Genomic DNA, 20,151 nt, shown 5'->3' on the forward strand with positions numbered 1-20,151 from the left:
GAAGGGAATGACTATCCACTCCAGTATTCTTGGGCTTCCCTGGTGGCTAGGCTGGTAAAGAATCTGCAATGGAGGAGACCTGAGTTTGATCCCTGGGTCGAGAAGACACCCTGGAGAAGGGAACAGTTACCCACTCCAGTATTCTGGCCTGGAGAATTCCATGGACTGTATAGTCCATGGGGTCCCAAAGAGTTGGACATGACTGAGTGACTTTCACTTTCACTTTTCACTTTAGGTCTTCATTCAGTGCATATGAGCTTTGCAACATTGTTCTTTGTGGAGGCTGGAAGAATTGACCAGATGTGGAGAACACAGAAGAGAGATGCTGAAAAGAAGGTGAATATTTAAAAGTCTGTTTAAATGTAACCCATCCAAGAAGAGAGACATGAATAAACTCTTCACCATGCAAGATGCAGGAACACAGAGTTGAAAAACAGGGTGTTAGTTCCAGCTTTCTAAATATGTGATCTTGAGAAAGTCATTTAACTTCTCTGATGCTACTATTTTCCCATATACAAAAGAAAGGTATTATACCTCTCCTGTCTTCCATATAGGGTTATTATGAGGACTAAATGAGAATATCTGTATACATAATCAAAGTACACATTTAAACTATCAAAAGCTGTGCAAGTGTCAAGACTTTTCATGATCCTTCAATATAATGCTTCTCTGCCTACCACTACTTGGACTGTTAAGACTCGTAAGAGACCTCGGAAACCACCTAGCGACACACCAATGCATGGGCCCTCCTCTAAGATGGATGTGCAATGGGTATTAGTCTCTGGACACACCCTGGCAGCAATGGGTAATTCACCACCTTGTGAAATAGCACTTCGATTATTAGACACTGTAACTATTGAAAGTGGCTTGATTTAATTAAGAAATGCTTTCATTTTCTTACACTTACTATATACCAAGAAAGGAGTCTACTAAGCAGTTTACAAAAAGGAACTACTGCAGTCCTCTCAACAATCCTAATAAAGCATATTGTTTCCACTACTTTATATATGAGGAAACTGAGATTTGGAGACAAAAGTATTCACCTGAGATCACACATTAGTGAGTGTTAAGCCACAATCTGGTAAGCTTTTTGGATTGTGACAAGTTCAACAAAAGAAATAACACTGTAGCTGTGGGAGGTCTGGTAAGATGTTAGGGGAAGCATGTAATTGTTTCTTCCTCTCCCTGTCCCTCTTTTTCAGTGTGGATTTAGGAAAATGTGCCTACATTCTCTTTCTCCCTTTATAAACTGTGGAAAATAATACTTTCTAGGAGTCACAGAGAGATGCCACAGCAAATTAATGAGTTAATATTTGTAAGCAGCATTGTGACTCTTTAATAAAAGAATGTCCTAACTGGGAACCAAGTATTACATTACCTAAGGGAGTAGGCAGATAGCTCAATAGTAACACTATAGCCAGGTTTTAAGTTCAGTTTTAATAAAAGCATTGTATTAGGTTAACAGAGAACACAGCACCCCACAGGAACAAAATCAAAGCAATTAGTTAATGCAGATCTTAGGGAAACTGAAACAATAGAACCACAGGATTCTGTCTGTGATTTGTGCTGTTCACAGGCTCCACTGATGATCACACAGATGGCTTTTCAGACCCGTCATTACCTCAAGTTGTATACTAACTAGGGAGTTCCAAGAGGAATGCATGCAAACACATGTGCTGCTTGACCTTTCAGTATAGCCATGACTGAATTCTACCCTGCTCTGGCTCCCCAGCTTTCTACTGGCCTTGGAAGATGTCATGAGGCCAGCCCATTATAGTCACATAGCCAGCAGGCTTAAAAAGAGTATGGAGAACTGGAACATGATCTATATTCAAAAACAGGACTTTCATTTCATGTCAAACTGAGATTAGACTGTTTTCTAGCTTTTAACTTCTGGGTGGAAAGAAGCCATTGTATCATTTGCTCCCAACTATAGCTTTAAAACACAGAACACTTGTCATTTCAACTATGACAAACTATGTTAAGGAGGATTGCTTCTTCCATAGTTAACCATGATTCCAGATACTTTTCTGTTTAATTATCCCATTGAGTATAGAAAATCATTTTAACACCAAGTCTTCCAAGCTTTGAGAAACTTTAAAATTAAGGCATTATCTATTTGGGTAGATACCACCAAAGCAATTTAGGTATCATATACTTTGGCCACCTCATGTGAAGAGTTGACTCATTGGAAAAGACTCTGATGCTGGGAGGGATTGGGGCAGGAGGAGAAGGGGACGACAGAGGATGCGATGGCTGGATGGTATCACTGATTCGATGGACAAGCGTTTGGGTGAACTCCGGGAGTTGGTGATGGACAGGGAGGCCTGGAGTGCTGCAATTCATGGGATCGCAAAGAGTTGGACACAACTGAGTAACTGAACTGAACTGAGGCAGGTCTGACTCTCATATTCAAGGCATAACAATAATAATAATAATGAGGAAGAGGGAAAAGAGAAGAAGAAAGATAAATAGAAGAGTCATCACCATCAGGTAAGGGTAGTATAAGGAGTAATTACAACCATAGGGTTTGAGAAAAAGGGAAATGGAAATATGTAAGCAAGAATATGAAAAAGTAGAAAATACTGTGTCTTTCAGTGTTTTAAATTTTATGCCTTTTTTCTTCATGCTATTTAGAATCCCAGATGTTAAAAATTAGATGAAATATAAAATAGAACAGAATCAGAGATAACAAGGATTTTTAAAGGCACTAGAAAGTAACCTATTCTAATTCTTTCAAATTAGAATCAGTAAGTTTGTTAAACATCCATCATATGCCCAGCAAATAGCACAAACTATAAACATTTAGATTTATAGAAACAAGCATGAGGCTACAGATAAGTTGTTTTTTTAAAGGGAATAGGAAAAGAGAGCATTACTCAATTTATAAAGTTTTATTTATAAAAGAAATTTGAAATAAATATGACAATGTTAATATTTATTAATTCTGTGTGGTGTTATAAATTCATGATATTAATATAAACTTGGCAATATATCATACATAACTGGAAATACAGAATGAGAGCTCAGTTGGAAATTATGAGATAATTCCATTTCCTATTATCCTAATTTCTTTACCAATATAGTACTCACTGGTATGTAATTCCTAGGATTTTTCAAGCCAAAGAAATGGCTGTTCATGACTGAAAATCATATATTTTTCCTCTTCTTGAATTTACTCCAAACTCACACATAGTAGTCATAAAATTATATGACTTTTCCCAAGACTGGAACATTTCTCAATCTAGTATCTTTTGACCTGTTTTTTCTAATGGGCAGTTTGAGAGAGAGACTTCTCTCTTAACTCAGTCTGTAACAAAGGATCACTAGGTTTACCAGTCTTCTTTTAGTCTATGCATTTTTCTTTTGATATATTATCTAAAAGATTTCTGAGTGCGAGAGTCTAACAAGGTACTGATCAACAGAATTTGGCACAAATAAAAGTAGAAAGAGTAATCCTATTTTTCTGTGCTTGCAATTAAGAGAACTGAATTCTATTCCTGACTCATCTGCTACCTTGCTGAGTGACTGTGTGTGGACAAATTATTTTATTTATGTAAACCATAGCTTTATTATTTGTTTTAATGACAATATTGGATGTAAGGAAGAAAAAGTCTTCCTAGATATTTTTCCAACTCATATTATTTGATTTCCATGATAGTACCAATATTACTTTGATAGCCTTTCTAAGTTTTATCATATATGGACTATAATATATGCATATACTATAATTTGAAAAGAAAACACATTGAGAGTATTACTCACTTAAAATTTGAATTTTACTTGTACTATTTCCACAACATGACTAGAAGCATCATGTTCACTCAAATTTTTTTTTGATCTTGATTAAATACTTTCAGAATATATGTACCAAGTGTAATTCTATAATAAGAGACCCTAAAGAGAGAGATTGTTTGTAGGCAAAAATAATTTTTAATGTCAATCAGGCCACAGACAATTCTTATTTAGTAAAAACCAATATTCTTATCATTGACTGGCTGTGCAGCATCTAAAGGGATGCTTTAGCATTGATAAATTATGTCTTTTATCCAAAATGAACTATAAGTATTGGATACACTTTGTCAAAAATATGAAAAAAAAATGCAATTGGCTTATCTTTAAATAAATTAGCATATGACATTGAGCAAAAACAAGACTGGGAGCTGATTGTGGCTCAGATCATGAACTCCTTATTGCCAAATTCAGACTTAAATTCAAGAGAGTAGGGAAAACCACTAGTCTATTGAGGTATGACCTAATCAAATCCCTTATTATTATATAGTGGAAGTGAGCAAAAGATTTAAGGGACTAGATCTCATAGACAGAGTGCCTGATGAACTATGGACAGAGGCTCATGACATTGTACAGAAGGCAAGGATCAGGACAATCCTCAAGAAAAAGAAATGCAAAAAAGCAAAATGGCTGTCTGAGGAGACCTTCCAAATAGCTGTGAAAAGAAGAGAAGCGAAAAGCAAAGGAGAAAATGAAAGACATACCCATCTGAATACAGAGTTCCTAAGAATAGCAAAGAGAGATAAGAAGGCCTTCCTCAGTGATCAATGCAAAGAAATAGAGGAAAACAATAGAATGGGAAAGACTAGAGATCTCTTCAAGAAAATTAGAGATATCAAGGGAACATTTCATGCAAAGATGGGCTCGATAAAGGACAGAAATGGTATGGACCTAACAGAAGCAGAAGATATTAAGAAGAGGTGGCAAGAATACACAAAAGAACTGTACAAAAAGATCTTCATGACTCAGATAATCACAATGGTGTGATCCCTCACCTAGAGCCAGACATCCTGGAATGTGAAGTCAAGCGGGCCTTAGAAAGCATCACTATGAAAAAAGCTAGTGGAGGTGACGGAATTCCAGTGGAGTTCTTTCAAATCCTAAAAGATGATGCTGTGAAAGTGCTGCACTCAATATGCCAGCAAATTTGGAAAACTCAGCAGTGGCCAAGGGCTGGAAAAGGTCAGTTTTCATTCCAATCCTAAAGAAAGGCAATGCCCAAGAATCCTCAAACTACCGCACAATCACACTCATCTCACACACTAGTAAAGTAATGCTCAAAATTCTCCAAGCCAGGCTTCAACAATATGTGAATCATGAACTTCCAGATATTCAAGCTGGTTTTAGAAAAGGCAGAGGAACCAGAGATCAAATTGGCAACATGTGCTGGATCATCGAAAAAGCAAGAGAGTTCCAGAAAAACATCTATTTTTGCTTTATTGACTATACCAAAGCCTTTGTCTGTGTGGATCACAATGAACTGTGGAGAATTCTTCAAGAGATATGAATACCAGACCACCTGACCTGCCTCTTGAGAAATCTGTATGCAGGTCAGGAAATAACAGTTAGAACTGGACTTTGAACAACAGACTGGTTCCAAATAGGAAAAGGAGTACATCAAGGCTGTATATTGTCACTCTGCTTATTTAACTTATATGCAGAGTACATCATGAGAAATGTTGGGCTGGATGAAGCACAAGTTGGAATCAAGATTGCTGGGAGAAATAGCAATAACCTCAGATATGCAGATGACACCACCATTATGGGAGAAAGCAAAGAAGAACTAAACAGCCTCTTGAGGAAAGTGAAAGAAGAGAGTGAAGAAGTTGGTTTAAAGTTCAACATTCATAAAACTAACATCATGGCATCTGGTCCCATCACTTCATGGCAAACTGATGGGGAAAGAGTGGCTGACTTTATTTTTTTGGGGTCCAGAATCATTGCATATGGTGACTGCAGCCATGAAATTAAAAGATGCTTGCTCCTTGGAGGGAAAGTTATGATCAACCTAGACAGCATATTAAAAAGTAAAGACATTACTTTGCCAACAAAGGTCCGTCTAGTCAAAGCTATGGCTTTTCCTGTAGTCATGTATGGATGTGAGAGTTGGACTATAAAGAAAGCTGAGCGCCAAAGAATTGATGCTTTTGAACTGTGGTGTTAGAGGAGACTCTTGAGAGTCCCTTGGACTGCAAGGAGATCCAACCAGTCCATCCTAAAGAAGATCAGTCTTGGGTGTTCATTGGAAGAACTGATGTTGAAGCTGAAACTCCAATAGTTTGGCCACCTGATGCAAAGAATTGACTCATTGGAAAAGACCCTGATGCTGGGAAAGATTGAAGGAGAGAGGAGAAGGGGACAACAGAGGATGAAATGGTTGGATGACATCACCAACTCAATGGATATGAGTCTGAGTAAACCCTGGGAGTTGGTGATGGACAGGGAGGCCTGGTGTGCTGCAGTCATGGGGTCGCAAAGAGTCAGACACAACTGAATGACTGAACTGAACTGATTCCCCTAAGCTCCGCACACTCATAGCCTGTTCTTACTGGTCTTGGACTTTTACAGTGGGTTTGTAACCATATCCATTTTTCCACATTCTTTTTCTACTTAGAAGGACATTTCCCATCCATGTGACACCAACCGTTCAGGTAATATTGAGACTTAACCTTCTCCATGAAAAAAGTAAAATATTTTAAAATTTCAAAACCTTTTCCATCTGTAAACTCCTTTTATTAGGTTGATGTAAAAGTAATTGTGGTTTTTGCTTGTTGAAATTTTGCATTTGATATTAGAATATATTCTTAAATAAATGTGGTTATGTTATATACCATTTTAATGTGCATTTCTCATTTTATGTTTTTTTTCTAATGACTTATCAGTTGCTGTTTATTTTATATTTATTTTGGATTATGGAAATTATGTTAGACAAAAAGGAAATTCCAGCTATTTTCTTATTTGAGTTCAAAATTGGTTGTAATGTAGTGGAGACACCACCAACATCAACAACACATTTTGCTCAGGAACTGCTAATGAACATACAGTTCAGTGGTGATTCAAGAAGTTTTGCAAAAGAGACAGGAGGCTTGAAGATGAAGAGTGTAGTGGCCTGCCATCAATGAAAGCCATTATTGAAGCTGATCCTCCTACAACTACATGAGAAGTTGCCCAAGATGGCATTTGAAGCAAATTGCAAAGGTGTAAAAGCTCAGTAAGTGGGTTCCTCATGAGCTGGCTGAAAATAAAAAAAAAAAACATCATTTTGAAGTGTCATCTTCTCTTATTCTGGACAACAATAATGAACCTTTCTTGATTGGATTATAACTTGTGACAAAAAGTGAATTGTATATGAAAACTGGAGATGACCAGCTCAGTAGCTGGACTGAGAAGAAGCTCCAAAGCACTTGCCAAAGCCAAATTTGTACCAAAAAAAAAGGTCATGCTCAGGGTTTGGTGGTCTGTTGCCCATCTGATCCACTACAGCTTTCTGAATCCTGGTGAAACCATTATATCTGAGAAGTATGCCAGTAAATTGGTGAGATGCATCAGAACTTCAATGCCTACAGCCAGCATTGGTCAACAGAAAGGGCTCAACTCTCCACAATAACACCCAACTGCATGTTGTACAACCAATGCTTATAAAGTTGAATGAATTGGGTTGCAAAGTTTTGCCTCCTTCTCCATATTTACCTGACCTCTTGCCAACTGACTACTGCTCTTTCAAGCATCTCGACATTTGCTGGGAAAACACTTCACAACCAGCAAGAGGCAGAAAACAGTTTCCTAGAATATGCCAAATCCTAAAGCACAGATTTTTATGCTATAGAAATAAACAAACTTATTTCTTGTTGACAAAAATGTGTTTATTATAATGGTTCCTATTTTGAATAATAAAGATATGTTTGAGTCTAGTTATAATGATTTAAAATTCACAGTCTAAAACTGCAATTACGTTTGCACCAACCTAATAAAATTTAAGTCAATATTATTGTTTGGAATTTAAAAAAAATTTTTTTAAATGTTAATTAATTCACTTTAAAATCTATTTTTAATTGGAGGATAGTTGCTTTACAGCATTGTGTTGATTTCTTCAATACAAAAACATGAATCAACCACAAGTACACATATGTCCCCTCCCTCCTGAACCTCTCCCCCACCCACCCTTCTAGGTTGTCACAGAGCTCTGCGTTGAGTTCCCACTGCCCATGCAGCAGCGTCACACTGGCTATCTATTCTACACATGGTAGTGTATATGTCAATACTCCTCTCTTAACTCAGCCAACCTTCTCCTTGCCCTGTTATGCCCAAAGTCTGTTCTCTACATTTGCATCTCTAATCCTTCCCTGAAAATCAGTTCATCAAAGCACATTAGCAATTTGCTCCTCCAATCAGGTTGGCACTTGTAGTGAGGTATAAGAGATTGAGAGCATTTCTGGGTTTGCTTACAAAGGTGCAAGGCTAACGTGAACATATTGGAGGTGAAGCCATGCCTTGTGATACAAAGATCTAGGAGAGTTTAGTCAGATACTCTGGTACCTGTGTGGTGGCTTACTATCCATTTTAAAGGTGGGATGGTCATGAACTCCACTGAAGCAGACTCAAAATGCTAAGCCCAACCGTTAAAATCAGTATAAATATAGTCAGGAAAATAGAATCCATGGCAGATAGTTCATTAGAAGGAATTTAATCCAGGAAAGAAGTTACATGATGATGGAATTGCCGAAAACTAAACAGAGGATGGCAAACCACTTCAGTATTCTTGCCTTGAGAACCCCATGAACAGTATGAAAAGGCAAAATGATAGGATACTGAAAGAGGAACTCCCCAGGTCAGTAGGTGCCCAATATGCTACTGGAGATCAGTGGAGAAATAACTCCAGAAAGAATGAAGGGATGGAGCCAAAGCAAAAAGAATACCCAGCTGTGGATGTGACTGGTGATAGAAGCAAGGTCCAATGCTGTAAAGAGCAATATTGCATAGGAACCTGGAATGTCAGGTCCATAAATCAAGGCAAATTGGAAGTGGTCAAACAAGACATGGCAAGAGTGAATGTCGACATTCTAGGAATCAGCGAACTGAAATGGACTGGAATGGGTGAATTTAACTCAGATGACCATTATATCTACTACTGTGGGCAGGAATCCCTCAGAAGAAATGAAGTAGCCATCATGGTCAACAAGAGAGTCCGAAATGTAGTACTTGAATGCAATCTCAAAAATGACAGAATGATCTCTGTTCATTTCCAAGGCAAACTATTCAATATCACAGTAATCCAAGCCTATGCCCCAACCAGTAATGCTGAAGAAGCTGAAGTTGAACTGTTCTATGAAGACCTATAAGACCTTTTAGGACTAACACCCAAAAAAGATGTCCTTTTCATTATAGGGGACTGGAATGCAAAAGTAGGAAGTCAAGAAACCCCTGAAGTAACAGGCAAATTTGGGCTTGGAATATGGAATGAAGCAGGGCAAAGACTGATAGAGTTTTGCCAAGAAAATGCACTGGTCATAGCAAACACCCTCTTCCAACAACACAAGAGAAGACTCTACACATGGACATCACCAGATGGTCAACACCAAAATCAGATTGATTATGTTCTTTGCAGCCAAAGATGGAGAAGCTCTTTACAGTCAACAAAAACAAGACCGGGAGCTGACTGTGGCTCAGAACATGAACTCCTTATTACCAAATTCAGACTTAAATTGAAGAAAGTAGGGAAAATCACTAGACCATTCAGGTATGACCTAAATCAAATCATTATGATTTACAGTGGAAGTGAGAAATAGATTTAAGGGCCTAGATCTGATAGATAGAGTGCCTGATGAACTATGGAATGATGTTCGTGATATTGTACAGGAGACAGGGATCAAGACCATTCCCATGGAAAAGAAATGCAAAAAAGCAAAATGGCTGTCTGGGGAGGCCTTACAAATAGCTGTGAAAAGAAGAGAAGCGAGAAGCAAAGGAGAAAAGGAAAAATAAAAGCATCTGAATGCAGAGTTCCAAAGAATAACAAGAAGAGATAAGAAAGCCTCCTCAGTGATCAATGCAAAGAAATAGAGGAAAACAACAGAATGGGAAAGACTAGAGATTTCTTCAAGAAAATTAGAGATACCAAGGGAACATTTCATGCAAAGATGGGCTCAATAAAGGACAGAAATGGTATGGACCTTACAGAAGCAGAAGATATTAAGAAGAGGTAGCAAGAATACACAGAAAAACTGTACAAAAAAGATCTTCATGACCCAGATAATCACGATGGTGTGATCACTGCCCTAGAGCCAGACATCCTGGAATGTGAAGTCAAGTGGGCCTTAGAAAGCATCACTACGAACAAAGCTAGTGGAGGTGATGGAATTCCAGTGGAGCTATTTCAAATCCTGAAAGATGATGCTGTGAAAGTGCTGCACTCAATATGCCAGCACATTTGGAAAACTCAGCAGTGGCCACAGGACTGGAAAAGGTCAGTTTTCATTCCAATCCCAAAGAAAGGCAATGCCAAAGAATGCTCAAACTACCGCACAATTGCACTCATCTCACATGCTAGTAAAGAAATGCTCAAAATTCTCCAAGCCAGGCTTCAGCAATATGTGAACCGTGAACTTCCTGATGTTCAAGCTGGTTTTAGAAAAGGCAGAGGAACTAGAGATCAAATTGCCAACATGTGCTGGATCATGAAAAAAGCAAGAGAGTTCCAGAAAAACATCTATTTCTGCTTTATTGACTATGCCAAAGCCTTTGACTGTGTAGATCACAATAAACTGTGGAAAATTCTGAAAGAGATGGGAATACCAGACCACCCGACCAGCCTCTTGAGAAATCTGTATGCAGGTCAGGAAGCAACAGTTAGAACTGGACATGGAACAACAAACTGGTTCCAAACTGGAAAAGGAGTACGTCAAGGCTGTATATTGTCACCCTGCTTATTTAACTTATATGCAGAGTACATCATGAGAAACGCTGGACTAGAAGAAACACAAGCTGGAATCAAGATTGCCGGGAGAAATATCAATAACCTCAGATATGCAGATGACACCACTCTTATGGCAGAAAGTGAAGAGGAACTAAAAAGCCTCTTGGTGAAAGTGAAAGTGGAGAGTGAAAAAGTTGGCTTAAAGCTCAACATTCAGAAAACTAAGATCATTGCATCCGGTCCCATCGCTTCATGGCAAATAGATGGGGAAACAGTGGAAACAGTGTCAGACTTTATTTTTTTGCACTCCAAAATCACTGCAGATGGTGACTGCAGCCATGAAATTAAAAGACGCTTACTTCTTGGAAGGAAAGTTATGACCAACCTAGATAGCATATTCAAAAGCAGAGACATTACTTTGCCAACAAAGGTCTGCCTAGCCAAGGCTATGGTATTTCCTTTGGTCATGTATAGATGTAAGAGTTGGACTAGAAAGAAAGCTGAGCACTGAAGAATTGATGCTTTTGAACTGCGGTGTTGGAGAAGACTCTTGAGAGCCCCTTGGACTGCAAGGAGATCCAACCAGTCCATTCTGAAGGAGATCAGCCCTGGGATTTCTTTGGAAGGAATGATGCTGAAGCTGAAACTCCAGTACTTTGGCCACCTCATGTGAAGAGTTGACTCATTGGAAAAGACTCTGATGCTGGGAGGGATTGGGGGCAGGAGGAGAAGGGGACGCCAGAGGATGAGATGGCTGGATGGCATCACTGACTCGATGGACTTGAGTCTGAGTGAACTCCGGGAGTTGGTGATGGACAGGGAGTCCTGGCGTGCTGCGATTCATGGGGTCGCAAAGAGTCGGACAAAACTGAGTGACTGAACTGAACTGAAACAGAGGATACTAAAGTAAATCAGGAATTATCAGAAAGATGTGTTATCCCTGGACTTCCCTAGTAGCTCAGTGGTGAAGAATCTACCTGCCAGTGCAGGAGATGTGGGTTTCATCCCTGAGTTAGGAAGATCATTTGGAAAAGGAAATTGCAACCCACTCCAGTATTCTTGCCTGGAGAATAACAAGGACAGGGGAGCCTGATGGGCTACAGTCCATGGGGTCACAAAGTGTCGGACGTGACTTAGAGAGTAAACAACAACAACTGCCATACCTAGAATCAAAGGAAGGATACGTTGTTATCACAGAGTCTGGCCACTCAACAGGAACTGAAATCACAGCAGAGGCTGTCCTGTGACTGTGGAAGAAATGTAGAAGCATGCAGAGATGACAGAATTAGCCTGGCTTATTTGCTCTCACAGCCAGTCTCCTACCAGTGTCTCCCATTTGCTAAACTTAGTAGCAGCCAGTTGTCAGCAGCACTAGGAAAATACAGTTTGTAGGGTCAGGGACCAGTGATACAGAGCAGAACAAGGGGAAGTGTGCGGAATAAATATGAAACAAAATGAATGATTGATTACATACTATGTGCTACAAATACATATAACCATGCACACACAACAATTTTGAAATATAGTCAAGATATAGTCAGCAAAGGACTGGAACATCTTGAATTGCAAAACTTAGGTGAATGTCACTATTAAATAACAAACTCTAACAAAATATTTTATGTTTGTATGCATAATTCTTGATAACCCCGAAAGATTTTTATAGCTAGTTGCCTTGAGAAAATAAATCCCAAGCTTGAAGTGTATAATGAAACCCTATCTCTACACATTACTCAATTAGAAGCCAAGGTAGGAGGTGGGGGGAAGCGGTTGAGTTCTATGCTTGTTACAGGCTACACTGTCTCTCCCCCAGTGGTCATCTTATCCACACTGATACTTAGTGTTCTTCTAAGCTATTCTTTACTCTTGGTTCTAAATTATTTTCTGCTCTATCAACTAACTCACTTCTTCAAGCAAATTCTGCTTCAAACACACATTCTCCCCTCATTCTCCAAAGTAAAGGGAAAGGCAACTCAACTTCATTAAATGCAATCACAGTGTGTACTTTACCTCTGATTCAGTATTTGATTTTGTGTACCTTGGACTATAAGTGAAAGTGATTGTATCATTCTTGACATATTCATGGTCTTCACAATCCAAAGACTAATAATAATGCTATTTAGAAAAATAGCGGTACTTCTAATAAAACTGCTCATAAAAATATGAAACTTTACTGAATTGTATTATTCAATATTTTCCTGCTATTACATAGCGGAACAGAGAAACAATATCAAAAAGACTCCCATTAGAGTCCTTGTTTCTTCTGGAAAAGTGTGTTCTAAAGGAAAATTCACATTTCCATATTTTTGTGGATCAGTCTTTCCTTCTCACTCAAGTGTTGCCTACTACACAGCTCATTCCAGAGTGCTGTCAAGGTTTGCATCATTACACTGCAATAGATACAAATAAAATAGCCCTTGAGACAAATGAAAACAGCAATACCTATTATTACCAAATACACTTCTCAGTTATCATTGCAGAATGAAATCCGAAAAAAAAAATCTGAATGATACACGACTGTTTGTTAGGAATGACAATATAAGTATAAATAGGAGGCGTCAGAAGAGAATTAAAGATGATAGGTTTGACCTCGTTGGTAAGATTTCTGGTACCAGGAACAACTATGCAGCAAATTAACTAAGAACAAAATGCTGAGTTATAAGGCAGAGGTACAGCACCTAAAATTTCTCCAGTTTCAGATTTATTCTTTGAAAATGACTTCGGAGATAATTCTACATAAAATAAATCTTTTTATATGTACATATTCTCAATGATTGTTAAAATGGTCTATAGGAGCACGGTCTATAGTATGAGTTTCATTAACTAAATCCAAGAAATAATTATAATTATATTGAATTTTAAGAAAAGACCCTCTACTGCATCTAAATTAAAGCTGTTTTTCAAATACTTCAGCATTCAAAGATGAACATAATAAGGACGTCAAGTTATGAGCCAGGCATATTTGTATCTTTTTAGATATACCAATGACTTTTATTTTCAAAACACCTATGAATTTTCCATTCCTATTTTAAAGATGAGGAAACCAAAGCACAAAGGTTTTAAGGAACTTGTCCAAAACTATACTGCTGGTAGTGGTGAAACAGATTCAATCATAAGCAGACAGGTTTCACGGTTTCTACTCTTAAACAACATTACCTTAGGTTATATATTTGTAAGGTTCAGCTGCTCTGTTCTAGGGCACATGGTCAATAATTTGGGGACCCAGGGAGGAATGTACAAGTTGTAGCTTCGTGAAGTAAGAAGTCAAGACAATGAAAAACAGTCTTAATAAGACAATGAAACACATTTGTCTAAAGTATACTATATGCAAATATCTTAGCTAAAAGACGAATGATTTGTCCTTAAATTTACAATCTCCTTTTCAATGAATTTATAAACCAAAGGAGGAACTTGTATTTTTTATAGACAATTCACTCATTGTCAAGCATTTATTGCAAAACTCCTATGAAATGTGCAGCATTAAATTAAAGAGAATGTCATGAAATCAAGATTCTTATAATCTCAAAGCCACATACAGTCAAAAATAGTAATTCTGGAGACTTAAAAATTATTTCATCTAATTTGTTTTTTAATAGACAGTTATATCTTCTAAAAGCTTTCTTAAAACACACTGGGCTCCCCAAAATGACTTTTCCTTTCCTGGATCTTGCTCATGGGTATGATTTTAAACTTCAACAAATTTCTATCTTCCAACCCTGTCATAAAAGTAATCCTTTCATAAAGTTTTCTCTTAATTCTCCATCTAAAATATTAATTTTCTTGCATTTATATCACTCTTATTTCAGTTGATATATATTTATATTCTATATTACACTATTTTTATATCTGACTTTACTTATCATGACTATGCTATTAAGGGCTACACGGGGAACACCATTTTTATTTTGTTCATTTATCTATTCTCAACAGTGGTTAGTCCCCAATAATAAAAGATGTTTATTAAATTATTATTGAGTTGGACCTTCCTGATTAAAAGGTGGCCTACAACTAAATTCATTTTTAATGTGTAATTTAACCAGTCCTATATAAAGAGGATTAAAAACTATAATTGTTTACTAACTTGAAACAATGTTAACCACTGACAATTTTAGCCAGTTTATTTCATATGTGTGCATATCTGTTATACATATAGTGACATATTCCATTCTTACCCCAAGGTTGCTTATGTTTAGGAATTACCTAAGTTATATGGCTTTAGATTTCCCACCCAAGACTGCATTATTATAGTTTTGCATTTGTTTATAAAATTGGATGCAAAAATATGCTAATATATCATAAGATTGAGATTAGAATTACATAGGAGTTAGAAAACTCTAAGAGTTCCCAAAACAATTAAAATTCTTTTTTTTAAATATCAATGAAAATATATATTTAAAAATTTTGTTCTCTTGTAGTTAAAAACCTAACACAAATGAAATTTGAGGTTGTATTTGAGAAGTATGTAATAAAGTAAAAAACCTAAATATGGAGAAATTTCACTAAAGTTAAAAAGTTTTAAAGAGCAAACAAATTATGTAACTGATAAAAAGCCCATTTGAATATAAACTGTCTTGAAGTTCCAATAATGTAAGGTGTTAATAACTGAGGAAAGCATTTCTAAGATATATAATTTGGGTCTTGCCAAAGACCCTCTAGCTATAGAGTTGCTATAGCAATGCTACTAAAGAAAATTAATGTTTGTAATTAGACCAAAGCTTTAATACCATAAATCCCACTACAGCTATTTATTTTCAAACTGTTAAGGATCTGGGGCTATTTTCAGGACTCGGTGATTTACATTTGTATTTCCCCTGTTTCAGGCCCACCATTTTGGCAATCTAGAAACCGTTCAGTTAATTCCACTTAAGATTTTGATTTGATTGGATCCAGTCTCAACATACACACACACACACACACACACACAAACTCCTCTAATAAAATGTGTTTGGGGGCTCTGTACTTGGAAAAACAGCCATGAATATTGTAGCTTGTTTAGGGAATGATGCATTAGAGCAAATAACAGGACATTAAAAATCCCCAGTGGTTAGAAAATAAAATCCATACAAATTATAAATCTCCATCCTTCGCTCTGATTTTTATGATATTTTAATAATAGCCATAGTTTTATTCCTTATTATCCAAGCGAAATGTTTTTTTTTCTTTCTTCCCTTCCTTCCTTCTTTCTTCCCTCATCCTTTTCTTCTCTTTTTCTTTATTTACCTATCTATCTACCTATGTACCATTGAATCTTATATTTATGAAAGCCTAATGAAATAACAGGAGGAAATCAGAAAAGATAATTTAACTTGAGATTTACAAAGAAAAGGATTTCTAAAATGTGTTACCTATATTTGTGCCAGACCATAATCATGTAAGAATTTATGATGAATCAACATAAAGCACAATAATAACATAGCTGTGTAATGTTGATATAGAGAAATGAACTATATTGAATACCACAGTTTTGCACAACTGAGTGTTAGGAGAAGGAGCCTCATGTAGTTTTTGAGAACTCATCCAGATCTTTCAGACAATACCCAGCAAGAAACTCACAAAAAGCTGAGTAGCAAACATAAATATATAAACAAACATTGTAGTCCTTGTATAACAGTCTCCCAATGACCATTTGGCTTACATAAGGTTATTAAACCACCAGGTCCTTGAATATATGAAAACTCTGAACTCTGCAATTAGATATCTAGCCAAGTAAAAATACACAAAGAGAAGCTGTTACTTGAAGATGAAATGTTGAAAAGCCGGAATACAGTGCTTACCTGCCCCATACACATGACTTTTTCTGGAATAATAGAATTTTAAAAGCAGGAACTGCAACTTACCTAAGGAGAGATGGAGAAAAAAAATATAGGTTACTTATGAGAGACGTTCAAAAACATTTTAAGGATGGCATATGTTGATAGGCAGAGCTGGATCTGTACATATGGAGAAATCACCTAACTCCACTATGTATTACTACTATAATTTGCCATTTTCTAAATCCCTTTAAATGTCCCTTGTTTTCCCATTCCTGGCCTGCTTTCTCCTATCCACACTCAATTCACACCAATATTTGTAGTCATATCCTTCTCAGGCTGGTGAACTCCACTACCACTGAAATGTCCCTCAGAATGTGTAATTTCATCCAAAAATAAAGAATCAGAAATTTAGTCTGGATTCCAGACTTCTTCCTAGAGTACCACCTTTTGGAGAAGGCAATGGCAACCCACTCCAGTACTCTTGCCTGGAAAATCCCATGGGCGGAGGAGCCTGGTGGGCCGCAGTCCATGGGGTCGCTAGGAGTCGGACACTACTGAGTGACTTCACTTTCACTTTTCACTTTCATATACTGGAGAAGCAAATGGCAACCCACTCCAGTGTTCTTGCCTGGAGAATCCCAGGGACAGAAGAGCCTGGTGGGCTGCCGTCTATGGGGTCGCACAGAGTCGGACACGACTGAAGCGACTTAGCAGCAGCAGCAGCAGCAGAGTACCACCTTTATCAAGACAAACCACCTGTGAACTGAAGGTGATTAAATCATTGAATTTAAATCTGCCTCTAGTTTCAGAATTCTAAGCCACCACGGGAAGAAAACTGGAGTTACCTAAATCATTTCTAAGTAAAATATTAGATTTAACAGTTTTCAGTTAGGATAAAATTTGGGGGGTGGGTAGGCTTTTTCCATACCAATTGCTTTATTTTAGTCCATGGCAACCCATTCCAGTATTCTTGCCTGTAAAACTCCATGGACTGAGGAGACTGGTAGGCTACAGTCCATGGGGTCGCAAAGAGTCGGACACGACTGAGCTACTTCACTTCCACTTTGGGACTTCCCTGGTGGCTCAGTTGGTAAAGCATCTGCCTACAGTGCGGGAGACCTGGGTTCGATCCCTGGGTCAGGAAGATCCTTTGGAGAAGGAAATGGCAACCCACTCCAGTACTCTTGCCTGGAAAATCCCATGGACGGAGCAGTGTAGTAGGCTACAGTCCATGGGGTCATGGAGTCGGACATGACTGAGCGACTTCACTTCACTTCACTTCACTTCAGTAGCAGTAGTACTCAGCTGTGTCTGACTCTTTGTGACCCCACGGACTGTAGCCCACCAGGCTCTTATGCCCATGAATTCTCCAGGCAAGAACACTGGCATGGGGTACCATTTCCTACTCCAGGGGATCTTCCTGACCCAGGGACCTAACCTGCCTCTCTAGCGTCTTCTGCATTGGCAAGTGGATTCTTTACCACTAGCACCATGTGGGAAGCCCAATTTTAGTCCCTAAGGTTAGCTATTCGGTGCATGGGCGAGGCTGATTTGACAGCCAAGGCCCTGAGCGTATAGAAGGCTGTAAATCAGGATTTATACAACTCCAATACCATCTGTGAAACAAAGAGTTGGGATTGGAGGTAAAAGAGGGGATTGTGGGAATGAGCTGAGATAGCTTGGTAAAATGGATCTAGGTGCCCCAAGATGACTTTCAAACTTCTAAGTCCAAAGCCAATACTGCTCAGTGCACTTGTCAAATGGAATATCTATCAGCACAAGAGGAAATATGAATGCTCAAAAGAACATGTAAATCGATGTACGATGGCTCTCTGAGAAGGAAGGTTCTGCAGTGTTTGCAGAGCACCTAGTATGACCTTCATTTCCTTGGGAACCAGCTTGGAAAATTCTCTAGGTGCACAATCTAATGTTTTTCCTACTGGAAGCTGAAGTGTTCATTTTATGCATTGACTAATTTATGAGTTTGGTGAGAAATTCTTTGTAAAATAAATTCTACAGAAGAGAGAGAACCTGAAAATGAATTCCCTCTGCACAACATGTGTGTATGGTCCCATTAGCAGTCGCACAGTGGGCAATCGATTAGGGAGGGAAAAATGGCTTTTTTTATGGTAATGGATTTTGAGCCTCCTGGTGATAATTTATTTACTAGAAATTTTGCAGAGCTGGCTAGCACGCTGATGAAAACCCTCTGAACATGTTCATTTAAAAAGAGGAAAAAGTGGCTTGGCTTATTTTTGAGAAATATTGTTATTAAATCATTGGAAACATATTGATAAAATATGCCTGAAAGCTACAGTCCTGTAATTTATAATACAAATTACATTTCTATTGACAAATGGCAATTTAATCCTGCAATTAACTTTAACAATCTGAATTTCTCTGCTACATTTTTTTAAAAGAAAAACCTTGAAAGACATGCTGGCTTTCTTTAAAAGCAATCCCATCTCCCTCTTATTTCCTTTTGTAGAGTCATTCTATCCATCTACAGTATATGTGTGTGTGTTCAGTTGCTCAGTTGTGTCTGACTCTTTGTGACCCCATGGACAGACAAAAGTGTAAAACTGGGATATTTTCACCCTGATTTTCAACTCTTAGATGATCCTGAGATGAAAGGGACTTCCCTACCTCAAATTTCCTTAATACAGAATGAGAGTATAGCAATTTCCTGGTTCAAAGCATGTGAACTTCAGAATCAGAATGCCCCTGTTTCTGTTTTACTTTCCTTATTTATTAGCTCTGTGAGATTGAGAAAATGCAGTTTTTTTCACTGAACCTCAGTTCCTTTATGTAAAATGGAGAAAAATAACCTCTATTTTGGAAAAGGTGTAGAAAAAATGAACATGCATATGCCATATGTGTATGCTTATACTTGATATCCATTAGCCCATGTCCTACATCTCCCTTCAAACAATGAGACCTCCAGGGGCTAGCATCCTTGTCCATTTTCACCTGGGGGGAACTTCTCTTTTCCACTCTACTCAGATTATGGGAGTGAGATGCTCATTAGCAGGGGCAACTCAGTATTCATTTATTCAGACACATTTACATAATCCTCTACCTGATTTAGGAAGCACATGAACAGTGAGAAACAGGAAGAAAGAAGTTAGGGACAGTTACTCATAAAGGTGCTTCTCTGGTTGGCCTTGCTAATATCTGCCTTGCTAATATGAAACCATTATAGGAATAGAGCTAAGGAGGGAAAAAGTATAATAAAGACTTCTGACTTTAGATACAGGGATTTTGTGCAAATGAATATAATGAACCTATCAAAAAGAAAATTGAAAAAATAGATTACATAAAATACATCAAAAAGATAAAACAAGCATGAAAATATATGAACTTAACCACACAGTCCCAAAATATATAATGCAGTCCCAAAATATATAACAACTGACTGAAATATGAGAATTACATAAATCAAATATTTACATTTAACCTAGACTCCCCAGAAGTAACAAGATAAGCAGGCAAAAGAACAAAATGAGAAAAGATATGGACTATATTAAGAACATGATTTGAATAGTTTGATTCAATAGACAAATATAGAGCTTCACCTCCTATAACCAAGAGATACATATTCTTTTCAAGTACATAATATAGAACATTCATAAAAATTGACTATATACTAGTCAAAGAAACCGAAAATAAATTCCAAAGATTATTACTAAGACTCTG

This window comes from Bubalus bubalis, chromosome 1, assembly GCF_019923935.1.
Source record: "Bubalus bubalis isolate 160015118507 breed Murrah chromosome 1, NDDB_SH_1, whole genome shotgun sequence".
NCBI classification, from domain to species: domain Eukaryota; kingdom Metazoa; phylum Chordata; class Mammalia; order Artiodactyla; family Bovidae; genus Bubalus; species Bubalus bubalis.